The sequence below is a fragment of the Colias croceus genome, chromosome 4 (assembly GCF_905220415.1).
Source record: "Colias croceus chromosome 4, ilColCroc2.1".
In the NCBI taxonomy this organism is placed as follows: Eukaryota; Metazoa; Arthropoda; class Insecta; order Lepidoptera; family Pieridae; genus Colias; species Colias croceus.
Window position 1 is genome coordinate 12,350,119 of NC_059540.1, and position 7,243 is coordinate 12,357,361.

Sequence of the window (7,243 nt, forward strand, 5' to 3'; positions counted from 1 at the left end):
CGCGCCCGGCCCGCTACCCCCGCTCTAAGGCGAATGACGAATCAATATGCCGCCAACCGACTCAACACTTATTTATTTGACACGATTTATTAGCCGAATGCCTGTAAACTTTTATGCGGCGCGGAGGGATGCTTTATGATGGACACGGCGGTGATAAAATTCTATGTTTTCTGCCGTCTACTTTTATTGCGATTGGAGCAGATGTCTGTCGTTCGTTCCTGCGGTATTATTCGTAAATTTTAACGGTGCTACGTGTCTGTTCGTCTATCGTTTATGGGGGTCTCGATTTTGGACGTGACTGGTCATTCGATATATCAGCTCACGTTGGCTTATTGGAACCGGCAGCGGCGTGATGGAGATGTTCTTCTGCAACTGTAGCACGATCATTGATAAATAAATGGTTACATTCGAAGGGAAAATGTTCAACTTCTGATCAAACTAAAGTGGAGTATAAAAGAATAGCTTCTATGGCCGAAACACGACTAGATACAGAGATGAGAGATGGTCCTATAATAATTATTTGCATGATGTGGACCGTTAATCTCTTGATAATTTAATTTTTCGATGAATTTGGTTGAACATGAATTCCTCAATAAGTTATCGAATGAACAAAATGGAATTCTTTCATGCAAATATTCCTCATCCGAAATTCAATTACAACTATAGGTGATGCCATTGATTATCTTTACCAAGAAGCTTCTATTATAATTTTCTGCAATCTATAACTTTGATAATTGATATAATCTAAAACTTTTATAATTGCTTACATTCAATAAAATAAGGATTCGGAAACTAAACCAACACAGATATTATTTCTGGTCTGAAATTCGCAACTTCTTTATTATCTTCATTTTGTATATAAATATAAAAATATATAAGTACCTAAATATTTTACAGCAAACACCTAAGCTTTAACCCCTTATTGCATGAATTATGAAGGAGATGAAATAAAAAATATTTTTTTGCAAAAAAGTGTTTATTAGACCTTACATTATGAGATCAAATTGAGAAAAAAAATTATTTACTTATATTATAGAAAATTTGAAACGGCGCCATATATGGACTCGTATGCAGTGTTTGTTGTATTTTTTCTGTCATATATGGCTTCGTATGCAATTAGAAAAAAGTAACTAATTAATAAAATAAAAACATATTCCGGTTTAATTTCACACACACGGTTGCTAAGCCCCAAAAATAACTTAGGCTTGTATCCTGAATGCTAAGTCAACTGATATACTACATATACTTTACATAAATCCTATCCTACTAATATTATAAATGCGAAAGTTTGTGAGGGTGGATGTATGTGTATGTGTTTGATTGTTATTTTATGTTTTATGTTTGAAATTTAGCACACATAATATAGAGGGTAACTTGGACTAACACATAGGATAGGTTTTATCCCGGAAATCCCACGGGAACGGGAACTATGCGGGGTTTTCTTTCGAAACGCGGGCGAGGCCGCGGGCGAAATGTTAGTACTTTATGTGGATACCTAAATAACACTCAGAATCACAGCCAACTAATACTTCGTGAAATTGCTAAAAACAATTATGTACGTTTGTCATTATAACATAAAAACACGTTATATTTTTGACATAACGTGAAGGAACGAAATTGGAGCAATATAGGCATAGCTGACGGGCGTTCTTCTTCCAAATTTGGTAATGACTAATCCCATCAGATCGTACAGAATCAAAATGAAAATCTAGATGTCTGTTTTTCGTAGCTTTTTTGCGGCAATTGGCGAGTCAGGAATACGGAGGAGACTTCAGAGATGCCGATGTTTCTAAGTATTTTAGAGACGACCACGTCTTTTGGTAATAAGAGCTTTCCCTGACTTTCGCATATGCTCTGAAATGGCTAATCAAAAATCATACAGTGGCATATAGCATGAGTCTGTATTTATTGATGATGATATGATATTTACATGCTTAGCAGTGAGATAAAAGTGTGCAGGATCGATACTGGAACAATCAGTGAAATTATCCTTCAATGCATACCAAGCCACATATGACATAATATATTTTGGACAGAATGCATACGAAGCCAAATATGACAGATTTGGAAAAGTACAAAAAACTAGATTAAAACAAAAAAAAACAACCTAACCAAATGTTTTACCTTATTTTAGAAAGACTAATGAATGAAGTAATATTTTTTTTCATGGCTTTACTCACCTTTTTGATATTGAAATCTTAATTTGAAAATCACGGTTTTTTCCGCGCACCCAAACCGTCGCACGCGCTAGACTAAATCTGTAATATACCTGATGGATAATATTTACACTGTATAAATTAATTACATTCCAATTCTCGATGAAATGCTGTTTAAGATGTAAGGTAGTTTTTTTAGATATTGTTTATAGTAAGCCTATAAAAAATTAATAAACTTCGTCGTCCATATATGGCATTGTATGCGGTAAGGGGTTAATATGCTTGTATTTAATATGTATCTTCCTTCTGTAGTTCCCATCACATTACAGTAACTCCACTCAACTAATTAGCTCGCAAAAATTACAAATGAAAATTCTCGCTAGCTTCTGCGTTTGTTTTAAACAAAATGGTTGACGGAAGCGCGTAATTTTCACAAATATAGGAAGGAAGGCGCCGTTTCCGGCCGCTTTCGATGGTTTTATGCTAATCTTGGCTATTTGCTTTCTTTTTAGCGACAATTATTCACGGCTGCGGTCGCCCTTCAAGGAATTAACGCTGTGACCATAAACATTTTACTAGTGAGCGATTGAATCTCAGTACAGCCGTTAAATTGAACTTGCAGGGTTCTCTTTTAATTGTATTTTTAATAAAATAAACAAGTTACCTGGTGGCCGTCTGTAGGTATCTTTGAATGTAAGAAGACTCTTTCTGAATATACTAACCTGAAAACTTGGCTCCATCTACCCTCTTCAATCCATAAATTCCAATTTCCAACCAAATGAAGGTAACGATTGTTACCAAATAAAAAGTTACTTACTCAATCGTCTAGTCTCCATCCAAACCACTCATGTAGTCACACAACAAGTTCAAAATTGAATACAGTCCTGAATCTACCCGAGTGTATACTGTATACTACAGACAAACAGGCTAATCCAACCTTATCGTAAATTGTCACATTATGACGTGCGGAACGATCGCGGGGTGAGTGGGCGCGGGCGCGGGGCTACCGAGTTTTCTAATTTCGCCCCTTCGCTTTATGCGCTAATTCGTGTAAGCAGTTTCTAACGCGTTGTTTCAAACATCTACCACATTATCCTTTCCACTTAAAAACCCTTATCCCAATGGTGTAAGGTCGTTTTTTGAAAAAGCATCGCAAGTTGCCAATTGACAAGAGACGCAGAATTTACATACATTCCTTGTTTCGGTTTTTAAATCGTGCATTAGCTGTGCTAATTGTCTATGCCATGAACGTTCTAAATTAAAAAGCTTCTTATTGTTTATGTTTTGTTCGTAATGCTCTTCAATTTTAAATAGTAACATAATTAATTTAATAATTGTTTCATCTGTGTATTTCAGCATTCATATTTTACATGAAATTGAAACTTTCTTTATTGTAGAGAACATGGCAGCTAAAGTTGAAAAGCGCGCGGTCGCGCTAACAATTAATACTCTTCATTAAATCGATTCTTCAATTATTATGCCTTGATACACCCGCCATATTGTTGAACATAATTACATGGGAGGCTCTATTGACAAGTATTGATGTTTTTAATCAGATCTTAGGATACGGCATTAGTATGCGCGCTTGATTTGTGGCCGGCCGGCTCATAATTATTGGATTTCGATTTATTTATAGTTGAGCCGTCATGATTTATGTATTTTTTCGGGCCCTCAGGTACGCGATACGTCATTTCAATAAGTTACGCATAGACACACGATCACATCCATTAGGATGTCCCGCGGGATTAGTAATGTCGTGTGGAATAATGAGACGGCGGGCATATTGGAAATAACGCAAATAATGAAGGTGTAATAACGCAGCTGTGACGCGCAATCGCCGCCAGGGGCGCGCGCGTCGCTTTCAAATGTGCTCATTTTTATTTTCTCATCACATCTGAAGAACCCTTTGTTGTTGATTTATTAAAATAATGTACGAGTATTGAGTACTACACGTCACAAGGGTTTATTAACACATTCATGTCTATACAGGCTGCTTCAAATCAGCTATGGAAAATTTATAACACGACAAATTAAATTTTAAAAATAAAATGTTTTATATTTTATGCCAGGATATTGTTCATTTTAAATTTTAATTTCAGAATTTAAATAAACAAAGGTACATAATTAGATGTATTTATTTAATACCTAGTAGTTGAGAGGTGACATTTGTGGAATTTATACATAATTAATTTTTGCATTGTTTATTTTATGAATCTCGTTCAGTGAAAAAAAAAATATATCGTAAAATATATATAAAAAAATATATCAAAAATAAAATGATTAAATATTTACTAAAGTATATTATGATCACATAAATCAAATTAGCAGTAATAACATGAACGCCATCTAGTTTAGGAACTAAAATACAAGAATTTAGTGAACAGATTCTTTAACAATTTTCAAAATATACTTATTACTTATCCAATATTATTATATAAAATATAATAATTTATACTCATCCTTTAAAAAAACAATTGACATAAATCGACCGCCATGTTTTCCCGCGTAATGCAATGTCGCGCGCCAAAATGATGGATTAACGTCACACGAGAATTTCCTTTAAAAACGCAAACAAAGAAGCCGGTAAAATTGCATCCAGCTAATATTCCCTTGCCAATCATCTCGCCGAGTCAATTTTCAATTTTCCCTCTTAATAAGCACGTCACTGCCTCGGTCGGAACAATAAAGACGAGTTTTAATTTTTTTATTTTTTTATATCAGGCGCTTGACATGCAATGCAATAGAGTTACCTAGCTATACGGCCATATTTACCTTGAAACAATTTACGGTAGCGATTCTTTATTTATTTACATTATTTTCCTGTTATCTTAATTATTATCTTCCTATCTCAATGATACTGATAAAATCAGTTTTTATCGCTTTTAAATAGCTTGGCCTGTGGGCTTCTTAAATCTTCATTTCCTTGAATTATTCATGAAAATATTAAACTGTATCGTAAAAATTTTACGACTCAATCATTATCGAAGAAGAGGAGAAATCTAAAATATTTGTCAATCTTACGTTGAATATTGCATTTTTTTATATTCATAGCTAATTAGCTACCAATTAATTATACTTATTTAATTTTAATTAACTATAAAATTATAATTATATTTATAAATTTATATTTATTAAGCATTTGAATGCCATAAAAACAAAAAAATATAATTATATTCATTTATTTAAATGTACAAAATTAGTTTTGTTTGGTTTAAAAATTTACAAACTTCAGTAATAACGTAGTAAGCGCAACATAATACTTAATTTCATCGCTATTTCAAAGAGCAGAGTGGCGCAGTGGAAGCGTGCTGGGCCCATAACCCAGAGGTCCGTGGATCGAAACCACGCTCTGCTATAATTTTTTTTATTATTTTTATTATGATACAGTCATCATTATTAACATATTTTTTATTTGATACACTTGTTTTTGCAAAACAAATTGTTCTAATTTTTTTTAAGTCCATACAATTTGAGTCAAACGTTTTTCTACACTCTGTGGGGTGATAGTTTTACAATTGAAGTGAATGAACAGTAAATATGTCTGGCTATAAGCATCTATGTAATTGCGGGGCGAGTTTCAACTCCATTAGCGGGCCGTCACGCGAGATTTATGTTTAATTGAAATCTTGCAGTTATTGTGCCACTGTTGATTTATCGGACACGTGGTTACCCCGAAGTTGGGGAATGCGCGACCAGTCCCATCTTGGGAGGAAGTATTTTAAATACGTTCTGATAAGATGAATACATTTCGTATTAAATTAATTAATTAATTTTTTTAATTTAATGACGTAGTTAGTCAATTATTATTTTTTTAGGATTGAAAGGGTGAAATAAAGAAAAGTGTGTTAGTAGATATGTGAAATAGGTACCTACAATGTATTTAATATGAATAAATAAATCTTACAAATAACGTTTTAGGAAACTAACATCCTCGCAAACGAGTTAATTATGAGACTGACCCTGCATACTTATACTAAACACCCCAACTATATTTCATACTATCACAGATAATATAAAAGTATATACTACTTACTTAGAAAACATATATGTAATAATTCGCACAAACGTGTGGTATCACCAACATGATACCAAATACCTACCACTTGATAGCTGACGGCGGTTCTTCAGTACCTTTCACTGTACCCTGTGGTTAATGAACCAACCACCCAGCATAGCCTAGCCTTGAGGTTGGAAAAATAGATCCTTTATTTTTGTTAGAGTTGAGCGACGCTTTAAATTTTAAAGTAACTGGGTATTTGAAAATGAATTTTCAAAAAAAATCAAGGAAATACAACATACCTAGAAGATATGAAAATATGCACCTAGGTAAGTCGGTTTACCTTCCACCTTTCGTTTCGAATGAAATAACCTGCATCTTTCAAATAACATATTTTTACGTTGCATCTAAATAATTGATCTAATTCAAACAGTTTACTACCTAGTTCACATTGCAAATATACTGCTATAATTAAAATTCTAGTTCAACATAAAAATTATAAATAAATGACCAATACATTGGACGCACCGCACGTCAGGTATGCAAAAGGTGCATTGAACATAAATCGGTGGCCACGCCTAAATCTAATGAGAACTATAATTGATTCCCTCCCAGCCTCGCTGTTCCTCCTTACCTAGGTATATAATTATTAATAACTTGCAGTACTGTATATTAGACGTGGATTGTATTTTATCGAATGGGAGCACGGAATTGGTAACTGGATGAGTAGATAATAACTAGCTAGACCGTGTTATAGCACTTGAATTATGTTTACACTAGGTTTCCGCCCGCGGCTTCGCCCGCGCAGTCAAAGAAAAACCCGCATAGTTCCCGTTCCCGTGGGATTTCCGGGATTGCGTCATTTTCCCGGGAAAAAAAAGTAGCCTATGTCCATTCTCGGGTATCAAAATATCTCCATACCAAATTTCATGAAAATTGGTTCAGTAGTTTAGGCGTGATTGAGTAACAGACAGACAGACAGAGTTACTTTCGCATTTATAATATTAGTATGGATATAGAGGAATTTTCTCGAATTTGATGAGCAGTTAGGAATATTATTTTGAGTTCATTAATTTATTTTTACTATTTA

The 7,243-nt window shown here is 34.0% G+C and overlaps 1 long non-coding RNA gene and 1 other non-coding gene across 2 annotated transcripts; one reads left to right on the top strand and one right to left on the bottom strand.

Annotated features, from left to right (window-relative positions):
• Positions 1-957: 957 nt before the first annotated feature.
• LOC123691264 lies at positions 958-2,416 on the bottom strand. Its single transcript, XR_006751373.1, has 2 exons — positions 2,181-2,416; positions 958-1,104 (listed from the first exon to the last, which is right to left on the bottom strand). It is a non-coding gene; the product is annotated as an uncharacterized LOC123691264 (long non-coding RNA).
• A 3,023-nt stretch (positions 2,417-5,439) lies between these two features.
• Positions 5,440-5,511, top strand: Trnam-cau. Its single transcript has one exon. It is a non-coding gene; the product is annotated as a tRNA-Met (tRNA).
• The last annotated feature ends 1,732 nt before the right edge of the window (positions 5,512-7,243 follow it).